At 42.4% G+C, this 19,607-nt stretch overlaps 1 protein-coding gene and 1 long non-coding RNA gene across 7 annotated transcripts in view; both read left to right on the forward strand.

Moving 5' to 3' along the window:
• Nucleotides 1-19,607, forward strand: part of LOC131107791 (transcription factor COE3) — a 115,255-nt gene that overhangs the window by 45,471 nt on the left and 50,177 nt on the right. The gene's annotated exons all lie outside the window — the stretch shown is intronic.
• On the forward strand, nt 9,788-14,243 carry LOC144894478 (uncharacterized). The gene is made up of 2 exons (XR_013625093.1): nt 9,788-12,503; nt 12,680-14,243. It is a non-coding gene; the product is annotated as an uncharacterized LOC144894478 (long non-coding RNA).

The raw sequence follows: 19,607 nt of genomic DNA on the forward strand, positions 1-19,607 counted from the left end.
GTGTATTTACAGTATTTCTGAGTTTATAAAGGCGTATTTACAGTACTTTTGAGTGTATAAAGGTGTATTTACAGTACTTCTGAGTGTATATAGGCGTATTTACAGTATTTGAGTGTATATAGGTGTATTTACAGTACTTCTGAGTATATAAGGGCATATTTAAAGTATTTCTGAGTGTATATAGGTGTATTTACAGTATTTCTGAGTGTATATAGGTGTGTTTACAGTACTTCTGAGTGTATATAGGCGTATTTACAGTATTTCTGAGTGTATAAAGGCATATTTACAGTACTTCTGAGTGTGTATAGGCATATTTACAGTGTTTGTGAGTGTATAGGTGTGTTTACAGTACTTCTGAGTGTATAAGGGCGTATTTACAGTATTTGTGAGTGTATATAGGTGTGTTTACAGTACTTCTGAGTGTATATAGGCGTATTTACAGTATTTCTGAGTGTATAAAGGCATATTTACAGTACTTCTGAGTGTGTATAGGTGTATTTACAGTGTTTGTGAGTGTATATAAGCGTATTTCCAGTATTTTTTAGTGTATAAAGGCATATTTAGAGTACTTGTGAGTGTATAAAGGCATATTTAGAGTACTTGTGAGTGTATAAAGGCATATTTAGAGTACTTGTGAGTGTATAAAGGCATATTTAGAGTACTTGTGAGTGTATAAAGGCATATTTAGAGTACTTGTGAGTGTATAAAGACATATTTAGAGTACTTCTGAGTGTATATAGGCGTATTTACAGTGTTTGTGAGTGTATATAAGCGTATTTCCAGTATTTTTGAGTGTATAAAGGCATATTTAGAGTACTTCTGAGTGTATAAAGGCATATTTAGAGTACTTGTGAGTGTATAAAGGCATATTTAGAGTACTTGTGAGTGTATAAAGGCATATTTAGAGTACTTCTGAGTGCATAAAGGCATATTTAGAGTACTTGTGAGTGTATAAAGGCATATTTAGAGTACTTGTGAGTGTATAAAGGCATATTTAGAGTACTTGTGAGTGTATAAAGGCATATTTAAGGATGTACGGGACATCGTTCATATTTTTGGGTGAACTGGAACAAATGATTTGGATCTCGGTTTTCATGCATTTCGGTTTTTGCCGGAGAGCCAAGGTACGGCTGAATGCGCTCGCATCTTTTCCTACATTTTAGAAAATGGAACCTGTTACACAATTGGAAGTTTTTACATCAAATAAACAATTTTTTGGGGCGAGTGACAGATTTCATTTTGAAGTCAACGTGTTTTCCATTCCAATCCACGGAGAAACGTGGATGATCACATTTGTAGCGTTTTTAGCGTACAAGGCGCCACTATTTCCTCATTGACGGGGAACAATAGCCGTGTATGAATCCATCCCCTGTCAAGCCTCCTCAGACCTGCTTCTATTTCAGTTGCACGTCAAGTGAGAGCGGCTATATCTGGCTGGCAATTAAGCCGGTCCTGCCTCCCCTTGATGCTTGATTAGTCCGATTGATGGAGGAGGCCATATGTGGCGGTGTCAAAACTTGGCAGACGCGCGCCATCCTCTCAAATGAGAGGCAGGCAATAAAGAGGCAGGCTGCCCAGAGTGGGTGCACGTATGCGCGACACCCCGTGCACCCCCCACACTCCCCCTTTCGGTGTTCCCTCCAGAGGGTCTTCAGCATTGGTGGCATGGGTTGAGCGGGCGATGACCGCTTCAGCCAAGGAAGGCAGAGGTGGTCCACCCCACCGGCGAGGGGTGTCAAAGCTGCGGGATGGGTGTGTTGGTGGGCGGGGAACACGGGGGGGGGTTAGAAAGCATAAAAAAAAAGACATGGCCCCCTTCCCAATCTCGCTCGGAGACAACAAAAAGGGAATGCTTGAGAAGGGGAAGCAGCGGGAGGAGAGCACAAAGACAAAGGCGCGGGCAAGGTCAGTGTAGCTAATGGGCCTGAGCCGCGGGCTGCCTGGGGCTAGGCACACTTCTGTTCTCTCCGCTCGCACACCGGCCCTTCAAAGAGCCTTCAGTCCAGCCCTCCTCGTCCTCCACTCCTCTATTACTCTTTCTTCTTCATTTGTGACACTTCCTGTTTTTAAAAAAAAAAAAATACAGTATCAACAATAAGCGGCGACATGGCGCCGTATGATAACGTCGCAGGTTTGGCCGGGCTCCACCGCCGAGCTCCTTTTTAATGTGCAGCGGAGTAGAATAAGCGAACGGCGGCGGCTGAGCTCGCCGCCATCTTCGCCCGGTAGCCGAGGGGCGCGCCGCTGCCACCTGACACCGGGCACGAGGCCGCTTTTGGCAGACGTGGCAGCGCGCACATGTCCCCCCCCCCTCATTTGGATGGAGATTCAACACACACAAAAGCTTTAAAAGCCCCCCTACACACACATACCCAACCCACACCCCCACTTCACTCCTTTTTTTTTTAGTTTTTGACAGCATCATAATAATCTGGGTATCTTCTTGATCATGCCTTGTGTTTTTTTTTTTTTTTTTTTTCCTCCTCATCTTCTCCGAGACGAGTTTGAAATTGCCTGCGTCAGGACTTTGCTAATTAAAGTCATACTTTCAAAAATGCCATAATAACTGTTAATTAGCTTGATGCTATTTTCAGCATAATTTGCTAATTAGTGGAAAACCTGTACAGCGTTTCTCTCTAATTACAGTATGGCTCCACACGGCGCATCTGTGCTTCGACTCCAAATGATACCATTACAAAGTCCCGTATTACGCATTCTCCCTCAAAAAAAAAAAAAAAACAGTTAATTGCCGGCGCGGATAGTGAGATACTTCAGTCAGCTGATTTTTTATGGTAATAAATGGACAGACACAAACCCTCCCTCCGCTTCATGTTTATGAAACGTGAAGAAGGAAAACAAGCTCCTTATGAGATGCAAGCCGCTGCTTTGGAGTATCATCTCGTCGGTCGGCTCTGTGATGATTTTTCAGACTTTTTAATGAACTTTGATTTATTTAACGTTGCAACCTGGCGAGGGAAACGGGAAGGACGGCGTGAGATCCCAACAAACGTAAACACCAGCGGGCCCATTGCCCGCCGATGTATGTAAATATGTTGTTGTTGTCCTGCGGAATTAACGGGACATGACCACAGGTTGACCCCCGTCGGCGTGCCGTACCAGACACAAATTACCGCTCGTTAAGCGTGATTGGCACGACCCTTGACCCCGGTTGCCCATCCTCCTCCCGCCTCCTCCGTCTCGGTGCCCCCTTGCTTTTTTGACAGCCACCAGTCTGACAGGGACTAGCGCGGGCGCCGGCTAATTAATGCACCACTTCAGAGGCCCTTTCATTTATGGCTTCTGAAAGGCATTATTAAATTAATTAAACCACCAAGAGTTAGTCATTATGAAATCAGGAGGTTTACATGGATGACAGCGTTTATGAATTAAACATCCCCAAAGTTCCTCGCAGGAGATACACCCCGAGCTGCGAGCGGGTACCTAGCGCGACAGATGTTCACCCCCCCCCACTCCGTCCCCTCCTCCTCCTCCAGCTAACCTGTATTGCAAGCGATTTAGGTCTCATTTGGGGGTTTGAAAACTGAAAGCTGCAGAGAAAAGAGGTTGAGGATAGCTAATGAGCAGAGAAAGGAGAGGGGAAAAGGAGGTCAGCGGCTCTGTTCATGTGTAGACGGTACAGATGGTTCCGTTTTATGCCGTACAACAATGGCGTGCATCAATTTGTTGTTCGCTCTATCGTTAATAGATCGCTGCTCTCACGTGGATTGGCGGCTGGGTGTGTTTGGCCGCACGCTTGCGTTTACGGCCTTTTCTAGTGGGCTTTTATTAAAAAAAAAGGATGTTTTACTCTTAAGGCGCTCGGGGAATCTTGTGGCGTTGCAAAGATGACTTTGGCTTTGACGTCTGCTGCGTCTCAAATCCAGTACCTCGTCAGAACCCTTGAAGACGTACTTACAGTGTGTACTAATCCGTGTAGCGCACTTACCGGAAGAGCCGACAAATACGGCGGTTCCTCGCTTTTCATGACGTCGTTTCGACAGCTGCAACGGTTAGCATCCACTGAATCAACAATTGTTTTGGTACTCAATATAGCTTTGTGTTTTTGGCAAAACCGGATCCGGTAGTCCCTCATTTATTGCAGTTAATAAGTTCCAGACCAGACCATGATGAGTGAATCTCCACAAAGTAGCATATAAACCTGTTTATGACCTTCTAAATATGGATTTTTAGCATTCTTAGAGCCCTCTACACATGGAATAACACCCCTATAGTCACATTTATACTCCTAATACCAGGGGCGTCACTAGGTTCTGAGGACAAGAGGGGGTTAGCCCCCTGGACATGAATCAATGTAGTAGACATTAAAAAGAAATTTAAAAAAACAAATAAGGAACAAGAACCGGGATATAACGTTCCCACTTTTGGACAGATTTAGTAGAGATACTCAATATTTTTTGGCCACCATTAAATGTACTCAAGTACACACAATCTACACTGCAAAACCGCTGCTCAAGCTCTGCAACCATTCTGTCCAGTGGACAGTGATCAATGATATCATAACCATTATTATATTATTCATTAGCCTATTATTATTACTATCATTATTATTCTTCTTCTGATTATTACTACTACTACGAGTCAGATTTTTTTGTAAAAAAAAGAAAAATCAATAAAAAAATCAATAAAAAACATCAAATTATTTAGGGGGGGCTTAAGAACCCCCCTACAATGTCAGAGATTTTGTCAGAGATTTTTTTTGTAAAGAAAAAAATCTATAAAAAATATCAAATTATTTAGGGTGACTTGAGAATCCCCCTAAAATGAGATTTTGTCTGAGAATTTTTTTGTAAAAAAAAAAATCAATAAAAAATCTATGAAAAATAAGCCCCCCCTAAAATGTCAGCGATGAAAAAAAATCTATTAAAAAAATCTATAAAAATATCAGATTATTTAGGGGGCTTAAGAACATTTTAGGGGGGCCTATATAAATAGGCCTAATGACGCCACTGCCTAACACCCAATATAGTAGACATAATAGTAAAAAATAAGACATATAAGACATAACATAGCCTTACACGCTTTCTCTCATGTGAAATAATTCAAATAAAAAAAAAATAATTTTAGATGGAGAATAAATATCCCTTTCATATTAGCTTCCTTGATTCCTTCTTTTATTGGTGCCATGTGTGTGTGTGTGTGACATTTGAGTTTGCCTTACAGGCCACCGTAGCGTTGTGCTAAGTGGAATAAATGAGCTACGCTGGGAGTACGGTCCCTCCACATCTTTATTAATACCCCAAGATTCAGCATAACAAAGGTGGAAATACAACAGCTTGTTCCAAGTATTTATCCTCTGACGGATCCTAAGGGTTCTTTCTAGTCAGGACTAGCGTTTGTCCTACCAAGTCGTCGGGCATCACCTAATGAAGAATGCTTAGATGAGAAGACAAAGGCTGCGGGGCCCGCCCATCATCGAAAATATCTTTAAATATCTTCTCTTTGTGGCTTGTGCTTCTCCAGCGGATATCTGCAGCTGTGTGTTGTCATTACTTACATTATTTTTTTTGCTTCCACGCCATTGTTGGGATGAGAACATCAAAATCTCTGCATGTTCTGAGCTCCTGTTTCCACGCCAGTGTTGCAAAGTGCGAATGGTCCAAGTGAGGGGAGGCTATCAGGTACCTGCACCCCGGGCGGGGATTCTGGGATGATCTCAGGAGGCCCACCCATCTCCGTCCTGGTCTCTATTTAGGAAGTTTCCCAGCTCAACGTCTTTCTTTACAACGCCCAGGGAGAAAATGTCAGCCAAAAAAAAAAAAATCTCCTTTAGAAGCTCTCTCTCCGCTTGTATTTTTCCCCATCTTCCTAATCTAACAGTTTACTGAACTTGATAAGTGTCCTATCAACATGCTAATCAAATTACCAGGGAACCAAAATTGACAGTTTTCATTAATTATACAAGATTATTCTAATTGCAATTCAAATTTATTCATTCCGAACAGAAGGTATTCAGTAATATTTTACAGAATTTGCATATTAAATGGAGGGAGTTGTGCATTATGCATGGTAATGTATGCACACTTTCTTATTTTTAACTTGGCGGCCATATGTGGCGCCGTCGCAGGAGCAGGTGAAAAGTCTAAGTGTGTTTAATTTGCTTGACAAACATTCGGCTGGAGCTTGTCAAGGGGAGTATTGTGAGTGCCAATCTTTATTCCCTCTTTATTGATTACCCCCAAACTCTAAACATCTGGAGCTAAATGGCACGGCGAGAGATGAACTGAATCATGGGATTAGTACCTTCAATGACTGAATCACTATCAATTACTTCAATAGCATAATTCAAGTGCGTCGTATAAAAAAGCTACAGTAGCTTGCCTTGAGCCGGGATTAATATTGCAATTTAACGTAACAATGGAAGCATGGCAACGACGTGGATGGCGTCCAAGTTGTTTTTTTTTTTTTTTTCTCCCCGCACGCCTCTCTTCTCTACGCGCTAATGCCGTTATCTAAATACCAATGTTTTTAATTCCTAATTTGGGCTTTGTTTGTCAAATGAAAAGGCTCGGGCGCATTAGGCTTTAAAAAGGTAATGCATTCTGTGAGTAAAACAACCTTATTTATTCACTCAGACGCAAAACCCCCAATTTGCTCTTTGTTTTTATTTCCTAGAGCGGGCAGTCAAGTGCAAACAGCTTACTGGGAAGCTGTTTACTACTGTATATGACAAGCGGCGTGCACGAGGCGGGCAGGGAGGGGAGGGGAAAGGGAGGGGAGAGGCGGGGCGCTCCACAGGCAAGGTCTTGTGTTGTAATGTGAGCATAATAATTATCAAACAGCATCGGGGGCTCCGGGCGTGGGGGGGCTGGAACAGGGGGAGAGCATGTTTGATATGTAGAATGAGCCCACGGTGCATCCATAGAGGGTGACTAAATCGCACGGTTCATGGATCACATTAGTATGGCTCTGCATCCGGCCGCACGCTATAGGTGATTTCCATTTAGACACACATTTCCACTGCAAGATAAATATGACTTGAATCCTAATTTCCCTCAAGTAAATATAATACAAATACAACATAATACAGTGTCGGGGCTAGGCGGGCTAATAGATTACTAGCGTGTTTTCCATTTGTATGGTAAGTGCCCAACCTGGGCGGTGGTCCGGCGCCTAACAAATTGAATGTTTAATCCATCTGGGTGTAGATTGAGGGTATCAGAAAGATCGTAATCGCGCCCGTGTTCTCTTGTGACCGCCAGTGTATTAGATGTTTTTACTCTTAAGGGGCTCGGGATTAGAGGTGAGGCGAGCGGCGGCGGGGAAGTGCAACATTTCTGATCGAGTTATCCTCAAAGATGACTTTAGATTTCACTATGCGGTAATGGGAAATTCAATGTACATTTGTTATTTTTTAAATGTGTTGTTCTGAGCTCCTGTTTCTAAATAATGCCGCCATTTCTTCGTTAAACTGCGTCAACGGTGCCTCTGCTGGTTGGACCGTGGACGCGATTCATTCTTAGCGGTGTTGCTTTAAAGAACATCACATTTACATTTGTACAATTCCACATGTCGGAAAAAACACGGTCGCCAAACAAAGGACATTTTTGTTTGTTAGCAAGATGACGCAAAAACGACGCATATAACTTGTAAACTTCCTGTGTGGATTCTGCTTTAGTTTAGGCCGTTTTTTAAAATAGGCTTGCTTATTAGCCTGCTTTTGCCCTATAATACAAAAATTTGTCAGAGATTTTTTTGGGAAAAAAAAATTAATAAAAAAAAAAAAAAAAGACACCCCCTAAAATGTCAGAGATTTTTTTTAGAAAAAAAATCTATAAAAAAATATCAAATTATTTAGGGTGGCTTAAGAAACAACTTAAAATGTCAGAGATTTGCCAGAGATTTTTTAGTAAAAAAAAAAAAATCAATAAAAAATATCAAATTATTTAGAGGGCTTAAGAACATTTTAGGGGGGTCTGAAGCCCCCCCTAAAATAGGCTTAATGATGCCACTGCCTAACACCCAATATAGTAGACATAATAGTAGATATAATAATTAATAATTTAAATAATAAATGAGATTTTTTTGTAAAAAACAATCAATAAAAATATCAAATTATCAAGGGGGGCTTAAGAACCCCCCTAAAATGTCAGAGATTTTTTTGTAAAAAAAAACAATACAAAAATATCAAATTATTTAGGGGGGCTTAAGAAATCCCCTAAAATGTCAGAGATTTTTTTGTAAAAAAAAAAATCAATAAAAAAAATATCCAATTATTTAGGGGGGCTTAAGAAACCCCCTAAAATGTCAGAGATTTTTTTGTAAAAAAAAATCAATAAAAAAAATATCAAATTATTTAGGGGGGGCTTAAGAAATCCCCTAAAATGCCAGAGATTTTTTTGTAACAAAAAAAAATCAATAAAATAAAATCAATAAAAAATATCAAATTATTTAGGGGGCTTAAGAAGCCCCCCCCCCCCCTAAAATAGGCTTAATGACGCCACTGCCCAACACCCAATATAGTAGACATAATAGTAGACAGTACACGGTCCCTCCAAAAACGACGCGTCTAACTTGTAAACTTCCTGTGTGTATTCTGTTTTAGTTTCACTTTGGTGTGTTTGTATCGCACATTTCTTCTCTAAACGGCCGCACTTGGAGAATCAGACCTGCCAACTTTGCGCTGCACCATTTCCCTCACAGATTGCTGTGGCTCAGGCGAGGATTATGCCTCGGCATGGCATGGCTGCGCTAGCTGGAGTTCTTATTTATACAACAGTGTCCAAACATTTTGCATCTAGAGCTCCGTAATGAAAAATTGACATTGTTGTAAAAATGTTGTAAAAAGGTCACGTCGTCCCTCACTAAATGGCGCTTTTAACGCCAACATGTGCAAATAAACGCACGGCCACTCCAAATTGTCCATAGGTATGAATGTGAGTGTGAATGGTTGTTTGTCTATATGTGCCCTGTGATTGGCTGGCCACCAGTCCAGGGTGGACCTGGAAAAAAAATGATGGATGGATGGTCATTACATTGGATTACTTTAGCCATGGCTTAGTCATGGCTGACTCCATGATACCTGATCATGATGTCCGCCATGACACCATGACAAAGTTCTCCCATTCCATGTGGAAGTTTTTGGAAGTTCTTACTTTGTTCTTCTTACTCACTCAGTTTGACACACTTTCTTAAGTTAAGTCTTAAGAATGAATAATTTGGCGAGGCTAACATGTTAGCTTGATAGCTTGCTATGCTAGCGACGGCTGTGTCTCTTATATCCCTGCAGTGGTTAGCAATATGATGTAAACAAAGAATAATAGGAGTGTCAAGGTGTGTTGTGATTATTATTAATTATTTGTAATACCATTTTGACTCGCCCGAAGACAGCTGGGATAGGCTCCAGCACTCCTGCGACCCTTGTGAGGATAAGCGGTAGAAAATGAATGAATGTGGTGTCCAATCATCATGACTGTTATCACCGACATGCATGGTTTGAGTTCAAGTTTCTATTTGCCACTATTGTGGTTGTTAGATTTTTACTTGGGCTGTCAAAATGTGTAATTAGATTAATCACAATTTTAGATTAATCACAATATTTTATTCTAATATTTAATATTTTTTTATTTATTTTTTATTCAATATTATTTTATTGAAAGAAAGATGAATGACAGGTAATTCAGCTCTGCGTTTATTTTTTTTGTTTGTTTTGAAACGATGTGGTTTTAAATGACTGTTATCACCGACATGCATGGTTTGAGTTCAAGTTTTTATTTGCCACTATTGTGGTTGTTAGATTTTTACTTGGGCTGCCAAAATGTGTAATTAAATTAATCACAATTTTAGATTAATCACAATATTTTATTATAATATTTAATATTTTTTATTTATTTTTTATTCAATATTATTTTATTGAAAGAAAGATGAATGACAGGTAATTCAGCTCTGCGTTTATTTTATTTTTTGTTAGTTTTTTTAAACGATGTGGTGGTTATTGACCACTGCAAAAAGGTTTTGAGTGCAGCAGGTAAAATTTAGACCTTTACGCCGATGTTTCGTCAGAAGGTGTGTAGAACGTGTCATAAATTATTGAGAAATAAAGATGATTTTGAACGGATTTTATAATACCATTGACGCTTTTTGAAGCCGATGTAGCGTCGGAGCCTAGTCCAGGTGTGAACTCAAAACCGAAACTGGTAAAAACGCAACCGTGTTTAAAAACGGCGAGTATGAACAACGCATACGATGCGTGCTGGCGGGTCAGGAGAAGCAACGTTAGCGGCATCTCGTACAAAGTATGACAAATTGCAAGCTTCTTATAGCTTAATCTGTTTACTATGATGCTAGCGTGTGCAGTTATTACAAACTAATTAAAGAAATCACTTTGATATAATTAGTCAGATTTCAGGAAGCTCATTAGTTGTCATTTGCATGAAAAATAGGCCCTGCAGTGACGCTTCCAGCCCGCTGTCATTTTTTTTTTGTTGTTGTTGTCGCTTTATCTGGTTACACATCCACCCCCATTGTTTGTCGTTAGAGGCGGCGTGAAGTGGCCCGCAATATTTTCAGCGGCGGGGTGTCTTTCAACAACTTCCTCCCCTTCGAGCCACCCGACCTGGATGTGAAAGCAGACGCGTGGCTCCGTGTGTACGCCAGGCAGGAGGAGCGAGTGGCAAAACGTTGTCTATTTATGTGTCAGCTTCCTGACAAAGAAGCGGCCTGACAAGTGAGGGTTTCCCTCGGCGGAGCGGGCGGGGAGAGGGAGGTGGGGGCTTTTATCCACCGCACTTACATGCCCGGTCTATGCCCACAGACTCATGTGATTTGCAAATCACACTCTTTGAAAAGTCACAAACGGGGCGAGACACGCCGCGCTACGGCTTTGTCAAGGCGCCTTCACAGCGAGCTAGCTGTATCGCTAACAGGAAGGAAGCAGCCTTCTCTGAGCATTTGCCTGCCTGTCACTTTCTGCAACACATGCCGTCTTGCGCCTTCATGCTTGGGGTCTCTCCTCCCTCCGAGGCTTTGCCGTCTTCCCTTTGGACTGACAAATAAAACATTCCCGCTCCCCTGCACCCCTCCAAAAAAAAAAAAAAAAAAAAAAAACCTCTCTTGCTCTTATGTCATCTATTGCTGACTGAGTTAACTCCTACAGTATGTTTATTCAATAAGATTAATGCATTAAATACAATGAAATAAATAAAATACAGTTAAAAATCTGAAAGAAAATCAAATATTACAGTTTAACTTAACCTTGTACACCACGAGAAACGCGGTACTTAGTTTGAGAACCCCTGACTTGTAGGGCTTTGTGAAAAAAACGTCGGAACATTTAAAGCAATTTTCATGAAACAAAACTGCAACAAATGCATAATGTAATATAATGTAAGTCGGATTTTATACTTTTGGGGGTTTAGGGACCCCCAGACTGGGTGGATTATACGATGAGTCTTGAATGATAGTGCCTTGCAAACTAGGTCACAAAACTCGGTAAGAAGTAACCGAACACACAGTTGGAATTAAACGGTCGTATGAGTACGAATGTTGGAAAACGTTCCGATCGGAATATACCTGATGATCCACGTCGTTGTGTGGTCGGAGTCTTAAATAAACGAATGTACAATAAACCGGGGACCGCTCGTCTTCTCTCCCGTCATCAAGTTATTCAATATTCCGCAAAATGACCCGCAGTTGAGTTTGCTGATGTTGTTGGCCGACGGCAACTTGTTTTGTTTTTTGCGTACCCGGAGAAAACCCACGCATGAGAACATGCAAACTCCACACAGAGGGTGGAATTGAACCCTGGTTTTCTAGCTGTGAGGTCTGCGCGTTAACCACTCGACCGCCGTGCAACCGAGTCTGATATCAGTATAGTTACATTTTTACTTAATAATTTTTTGGAATGTGGGAGGAAACCGGAGTACCCGGAGAAAACCCATGCATGAGCACATGCAAACTCCACACCGAGATGGTCGAGGGTGGAATTGAATTGAACTGTGAGGTCTGCGTGCTAACCACTCGACTGCCGTGCAACCGAGTCTGATGTCAGTATAGTAGTTACATTTTTACTTAATAATTTTTTGGAATGTGGGAGGAAACCGGAATACCCGGAGAAAACCCACGCATGAGAACATGCAAACTCCACACAGAGGGTGGAATTGAACCCTGGTTTTCTAGCTGTGAGGTCTGCGTGCTAACCACTCGGCCGCCGTGCAACCGAGTCTGATATCAGTATAGTTACATTTTTGCTTAAGAATTTTTTTGGAATGTGGGAGGAAACCGGAGTACCCGGAGAAAACCCACGCATGAGAACATGCAAACTCCACACAAAGGGTGGAATTGAACCCTGGTTTTCTAGCTGTGAGGTCTGCGCGCTAACCACTCGACCGCCGTGCAACCGAGTCTGATATCAGTATAGTTACATTTTTACTTAATAATTTTTTGGAATGTGGGAGGAAACCGGAATACCCGGAGAAAACCCACGCATGAGAACATGCAAACTCCACACAGAGGGTGGAATTGAACCCTGGTTTTCTAGCTGTGAGGTCTGCGCGCTAACCACTCGACCGCCGTGCAACCGAGTCTGATATCAGTATAGTTACATTTTTACTTAATAATTTTTTTGGAATGTGGGAGGAAACCGGAGTACCTGGAGAAAACCCACGCATGAGAACATGCAAACTCAGAGGGTGGAATTGAACCCTGGTTTTCTAGCTGCGAGGTCTCTGCGCTAACCACTCGACCACCGTGCCGCCTGTTTAATCATCAATGCTTTTCCACACCATAGACCGAATTGAGTCCACGTATTTGTAACAGCGTCGTCAATTTAAGGGACGGTCGTCATTATTGACGGAGATCAGACTGGAAGTCTAAGCGGCTACAAAAGCGGCTCATGTTTATCATCATCCGTGGCCTTTTTTCCCACCGTAGACCAGATCCTTCCCCAAACACGGGGCACAGAGAGGCACTTGTGTGACGCTGATGTCACAACCCTACCTGGCCCCCACTCGCACAAAAGCTAAGGTATCATTACGAGGCGCACACAATGGCCATTCAAGCAAGTCGTGGCGCTCCTCCGGACCTGAGGAACAATGTTATTTTTTGTGTCTGCATTATAAAGACACTTTTTTTTCCTTTCTCTGTGTGTGTGTGTGTGTGTGTGTGTGGACAGGAAACCTGACAGACAAAAACCCTTTGGAGGAAAATGCTCCAGGCGGCTTGCGGGTTTAATCTTTTGCCATTAGCATTTAGCAGCCCCCCCCCACCATACACACCACCATCACCACACTCACACACACAAAGACCATATTTACAGGGTCAAAAGTAAAGGCTGCTTGTCTCAGGAGACTTCCTTTATGCTGATCTTTACCATATATCGACAAGATTTTGCGCTTTCATTTTGTTGCTAATTAATTTTGCAAAGGCCCGAACACAAACACACACAAAAAATAAAAAATAAACATATTTGTGGCGGGCGGCGAAACATTTTCCTTACACGCGGAAAAAATTCCTCCCGCCATGAAAGCATATTAAAAATCATTAACGCAGATGATATAACAGTGGCAAGAATTCCACATTTATATACGTACGCACGCTCGCTTCCATGTTGTGTGACGTGCTGCCGCTGTGTGTGTGACTCCATGTGTGTGATTCATTCCAGGGCAGTTTTAGTCCTTATAAAATATTCATTTTGGTTGTGCAGGGCCCTGTAATTGCCATCTCTCACCCTGAATTATTTATACCTCGCACAGACTGACAAAGCTTTGCCATACGGCCCCAGATGAATCAGAAAGCAGCCATCTCTGCTGCCAACAGCACTGGGCTTTCACACAAATATGGCAGCCACGTCTCTCTGCCTGGCCTCTCTTAATTTGACATTTTCTCCCCCCCCCCCCCCACCAACCCGCCATCGCCCCGCCTCCTGCCTTTGTCCTAGGTGCACAGAAAGGTTACCTGTTAGCTTTAAGCACCGACCCGCTCGCTGTCTTTCTGTCTCTATCACCCCCCCCCTCTCGCTCCCACTCCCACTCCCACTCGCCGACATGACAGTCCACGTTCTCTGTGTGTTTTCGCTCTCTCGCTCTCTTCTGCGTTAAATGTGGCGGCGATGTCAGAGTGGCTGCCTCATGTTTTATGATGGCTGACCAGTCCTGACAGCCACTTTGGATGTATGTATTATACATTAGTAATAATATGATGTCGTTTGGGCATGCATGGATGCACCGCAGCAAAAAAAAAAAAAAAAAAAGCACTAAGTCGCAGGACTGGAGTGCAAATACCGCCACTACTACTACTACTACTACTACTACTACGACTATTACTACTACATCTGGAGCCAAAATAACTACGCATACCCATGCTGCTGACTGGACAGCTGCTGTACTGTAACACAACTAAGTACTATGACTAACTAAAACGTGCTTATCAAGTGCAGGGAGGTGCTGACTGGTATTTCCTTCGGGCCTCAAACTCCACTGCTGACCGCTAATCAAAAGCGCCGTATTTGCTGCCCCTGGCGCAAAAAAAAAAAAAAAAAAAAACTCTCCAAAAAACTTTAGCTGGGATTTTTTTTAAATGCCTGGAATATGTGGACAATTGATGGATTCCATCGATTGATTCCATTCATTACGTAAACCGTGGCTGCACTGTGGGATGGCAGCCAGCAGGGGAGCTGCTGAGGCAATATGAGCTAGTTTGCTGTGTGATGGAGACGAGCCGCATAAAAGTTAAGCTGCGTCAACGCAGAAAATTGATATTTTACATAATGGAAAAAAAAACATCAACATAGATTGGTCATTTTGGCCCATTTTTATCAAATCAATCTAAACAAAATATTTGAAAAATATCAATTGAGCTGTCATTTTTTTCAATTTTAATGAAATATATTTTTTGAGTTAAATTAAAAAATATATTTTTCAGAAAAAAATGCATTGGTTAAATGCATTTGTTATTTTAAAAAAATGTTTTCCACAGAAATAAAAATAAAAAATAAAAATCACAATTGATCGGCAATTTGTCATTACAGTTGTAGTGACAAATTTGACAAAATTGTCAAAAAATTGACAATTTGTAAATGTTGACAAAAAACATCAAAAGTTTTTGCACAGGAAAAAAAATATTTTTACACCAAAAAAATTACAATTGATAGGTAATTTACTACTATACTTTATAAAATATCTTTTATATAATTTTCAAACGAAGCATAAAAAGAAATATTGAAATCAAATAATTGATTTGTAAATGTGACCCACATTTGAACACTTTTGTAAAAATATATAGATACATAAAAATATATGTATTATAAAAAATAATAATATTTCAAAAAAGTCATATTTTAAAAACTTTTATGCTACATATATTTTGCCTCATAACTACCATAGCTATGACATATTTTTATTTGAATGATCAGGATTATGTGGAACCTTTCCAAAGGGGGTTGGCCAAACCTAACCGACCTAAAATAGGATTATTCTCCATTTTGGGCCCCCCCCCCCCAAACATTCCCGTGAAGTTTGCATGAAAGGTCTGACAGCTGATCTATTGACTCTCACCCATCGACATGCTCTATTTGTGCATCAACATTCCTGAATATTATGTTGTATCAATGGCCGCCGAGGATCCCGCCCCCCCGTCCCCTCCCCGCCCCCCACACTACTACTCCGGGAGAGTGAATCACGCGGAATTATTTATGTTTCTTTGTCCTATTACATTGTGTTCAAAGCGGTGGCGTCAAGAGAAGCCGAGTAAAACAAAGAGCGGCGTGCAACAGTACACAGCCTCGGCAGCATCGCCATGCGAAGGGGGTCGGGGGGGGAGAGAGAGAGCTCGGGGCTAAAACATGCAGTGTTCGGTGTACGAGTGGGGGGTGGGGGGGGGCACATACACACATACATGACAGCAACAATCCCGAGTCCGGCGTTAGGCCCGTGATGGATATTTAGCAGCAGTCTTTGGTCTAATCTGTGACAGTCAACCTGCGCTGAAGCCTGCAAGGAGTAGGCCTTGACGTGAAGCCATTTGTGAAGACGAGCCATTCTCTTAAGTAAGAGACTAACAGTGTCCGGAGAGAGACAGAAACAGGAGGTGAGAAGGATGAGTGAAAGTAGACGAGCGAGCGAGTGAGCGAGCGAGCGAGAGAGAGAGAGAGCAGCTCCCATAATGAGTCCTGCAGCCATGGAGTAAATGAAGAGGGATTGACAGAATGAGGGATCCTCAAGTGAAATAATGTCAATGCCACTCTGCCCATTAGAGAGGGAAGGGGGTGGAGGGGGGAGGCGGGGGTAAAGAGGGATGAATGGAGGGACACAGCTACATCTACAGGGCGAGCAGGAAGCGCATCAATTATTTGTGACACCCCCTCCGTGTAAAAAAAAAAAAGTACAAAACAACAAAATGAAGCGACAAGAAAGGATCCAATAAATTCCGGCGTAGACGCGGAAAGGGTTAATGTCCCCAAAGCCAATAAGGTGGGACAGCGAGGCACTTGTCCGCTGATAAAGAAGCGATAGCATCTGCTCGGGGGCCGGCTCCCCGGGCGCTTGTATGTGAGGTAGAGCAAATATTGTTAATGCGCTGTGGTTAGCTCCAGAAAAACAGGAGGCGGCGCCGGACGCAAACGGCGGCGTGACTCGACTCGGCCTCCCAGGGTCTACGGAGCCCACACGGTCGCATAGATTAGGATCTCGGAGCTTCGTTGTCTTCCTTGTCACAACAAGGATCTGAACGCAGTTCAGCGGAGTTCCTAATAACCGGAGCAGTAGGTAAAGGAAGGCTTGACATTAAGACCCCGGCGTTTTGGAAATCCGATACGCTATTGACCCGCTCGCAACTATCTCAGCGCGGAGATCCGGTGTCAGCACATTGTAGCGCGGAGGAGTAGTCGGGGAGCTCTTCCTCCTGTAACAGGGGCCCATTGAGTCTGGGAGGCAGCTGGGACCGGGGCGGGGCCCTCGGCGATCGATACTCCAGCACCCTGCAACGGATGACCTCACTGTCATGGCTGCCGGCTGTGGACACTGCATGCTAGTCATTAGCGGCGGGAGCTTAGCCTTGTCAATACCTGACTGTTACGGATACTTTGGCCATCTGTCAGCGTATCGTGTTCGCTCTCTGCGTGAGAACGCTTCTTCTTTCTTCGACGTCTTACATTATCTGTATTTGCCCTCGTCAGCCAATCAAAGAGACGGACATTTATGCATGAGACCCGGCAATTAAGTCGGACATTTAAATGAGAGGAAGCCCTCGTCACCTCGTCTGTTTGTTTTTCCCCGCTCTCTCCCCGGGTTTTTTTTTTTTTTTTTTTTTTTTGTGTGTGCGTTTGATGATAGAAGAGGGCGAGCTAGAATTAGGGCGATGGGTCTTCCTTTGAGTGTCAGCCTAAAATGATCAGAGTAAAGATAAGAGGGTCTAGCAGCCCTCAAATCAGTCAAAGTGCCAAAGTCGGCCTTTTTCTCCTCAATTACCGGCTTGCGTGTGAAGCCAGGGAGTGGAAGGCGCCGAGCCTGCTGCATTACTAAAGAGACAATCTATTTCCCCTTTGACCAGAGGGAGAGAAATCATTATGGCATGATTAGTAGCTTCGGCAGCGGGCGAGCATGGAGGTACGACGGGAGAGACGCATTAATTGCCACAGACCGAGGCGCACGGGCAGGATTGTTCTAATGTTGATTTGCAGGGGCGGCGTGACTGGCAGTCAAGACATAAAAGCTGATGTCAGCGCTTCGTTTGCTCAGGCGGAGAGGCTTGATGTCTGTGTGCGAGCCTTTGTCTTGGGCTGCGTTCGATACCCAAAACCTAAAAAAGATACTTTGCTTAGCTTTGCTTTCATATTCTGCTATTTTTCAACCACGTTAGATTTCACATAAAGCTTCTAAAGTATAATTTTTAAGAGATACTGGGAACATTTTCTTTTTATTTGCCATCTAAATTCATTTGAACAGAGGTGGAATATTCATTTATTTAATAATACACAAAATCTCTTCTTCAATATCTCCCTTTCAAAACCACATAAAATGCCATTTTTGGTATATTTATTCAAAACACTAATTTCTGGCCACCAGGTGGTGCTACATTATCCCATTCAAAGCATGCAGCAAAATATCTGCAGAGGTTAAACTCCCCCGTAGTCATCCCTTATTACGATTCCAGGCCCGACCGAGATAAAAAAAAGGCGAATCCTCCTTCTAAATACGTTTAACATTATTAGAGCCCTCTAGACATGAAATAACACCCCTATAGTCGCCTCTACGTCTGCATTACCCAATATAGCACTTAAACCACCGAACATAAGGCATTGAAGAGTGTTTACTTTATAGGGGAGCAGAATGGGAGACATTATTAGAGCCCTCTAGACATGAAATAACACCCCTATAGTCGTCTCTACATCCGTGTTACCCAATATAGCACATATAACCAGAGAACATAAGCCATTGAAGAGTGCTTACTTTATAGGGGAGCAGAATGGGAGACATTATTAGAGCCTTCTAGACATGAAGTAACACCCCTATAGTCGCCTCTACATCCGTATTACCCAATATAGCACTTATAACCAGCGAACATAAGCAATTGAAGAGAGTTTACTTTATAGGGGAGCAGAATGGGAGACATTATTAGAGCCCTCTAGACATGAAATAACACCCCTATAGTCGCCTCTACATCCGTATTACCCAATATAGCACTTATAACCAGCGAACATAAGCAATTGAAGAGAGTTTACTTTATAGGGGAGCAGAATGGGAGACATTATTAGAGCCCTCTAGACATGAAGTAACACCCCTATAGTTGCCTCTACATCCATATTACCCAATATAGCACTTTTAACCAGTGAACATAAGCCATTGAAGAGTGTTTACTTTATAGGGGAGCAGAATGGGAGACATTATTAGAGCCCTCTAGACATGAAGTAACACCCCTATAGTCGCCTCTACATCCGTATTACCCAATATAGCACATATAACCAGAGAACATAAGCCATTGAAGAGTGTTTACTTTATAGAGGAGCAGATGGAAGACATTATTAGAGCCCTGTAGACTTGAAATAACACCCCTATAGTCGCCTCTACATATGTGTTACCCAATATAGCACATATAAGCGAACATATAAGCCATTGAAGAGTGTTTAGAATGGGAGGTGGACAGGAAGTGATGTCATAGTTGAGTTGTAGCTTGTTGTGGCAGTAATGCTGTTATTGTTATTATTATTAGGATGTTATTATTATTATTGCGAAATACTAGAATACTAGTTAACTTAGCTATTTATGCTTAAGTCGGGTTAGAAAATAAGTACAAATATCTTGAATAGACGTGTATATTTTTATGAATAATAGGCTGTAGTAAAGGTTGGTGAGGTTGGAACTGTGATGAAGCGAGTACTGACTGTATGTGTATTTATATATAATAAATGTATACTATGTATATTGTAGGGTGAAGTATTTCTCTACTAGCGTCTAGCGTCCTCTAAGACAGATTGATTGGGGTCGATTCGATGTCTCGGATGAAGGCGAATTTCGCTTTTGCTGTCATTGTAAGACTTTACGGTCCGCGTAGCGTCCACCTGGACCAAGACCCGCCATTGTTGGCATTGACCGAATGAAGCGTACTCGGGTCCGAATGCCCCCTTTGTCTAATCGACCCCCCCCCGCACACACAAT

This window comes from Doryrhamphus excisus, linkage group LG20 (genome assembly GCF_037039965.1).
Source record: "Doryrhamphus excisus strain RoL-2023G ecotype Guam linkage group LG20, RoL_Dexc_Guam_v1.1, whole genome shotgun sequence".
NCBI classification, from domain to species: Eukaryota; Metazoa; Chordata; class Actinopteri; order Syngnathiformes; family Syngnathidae; genus Doryrhamphus; species Doryrhamphus excisus.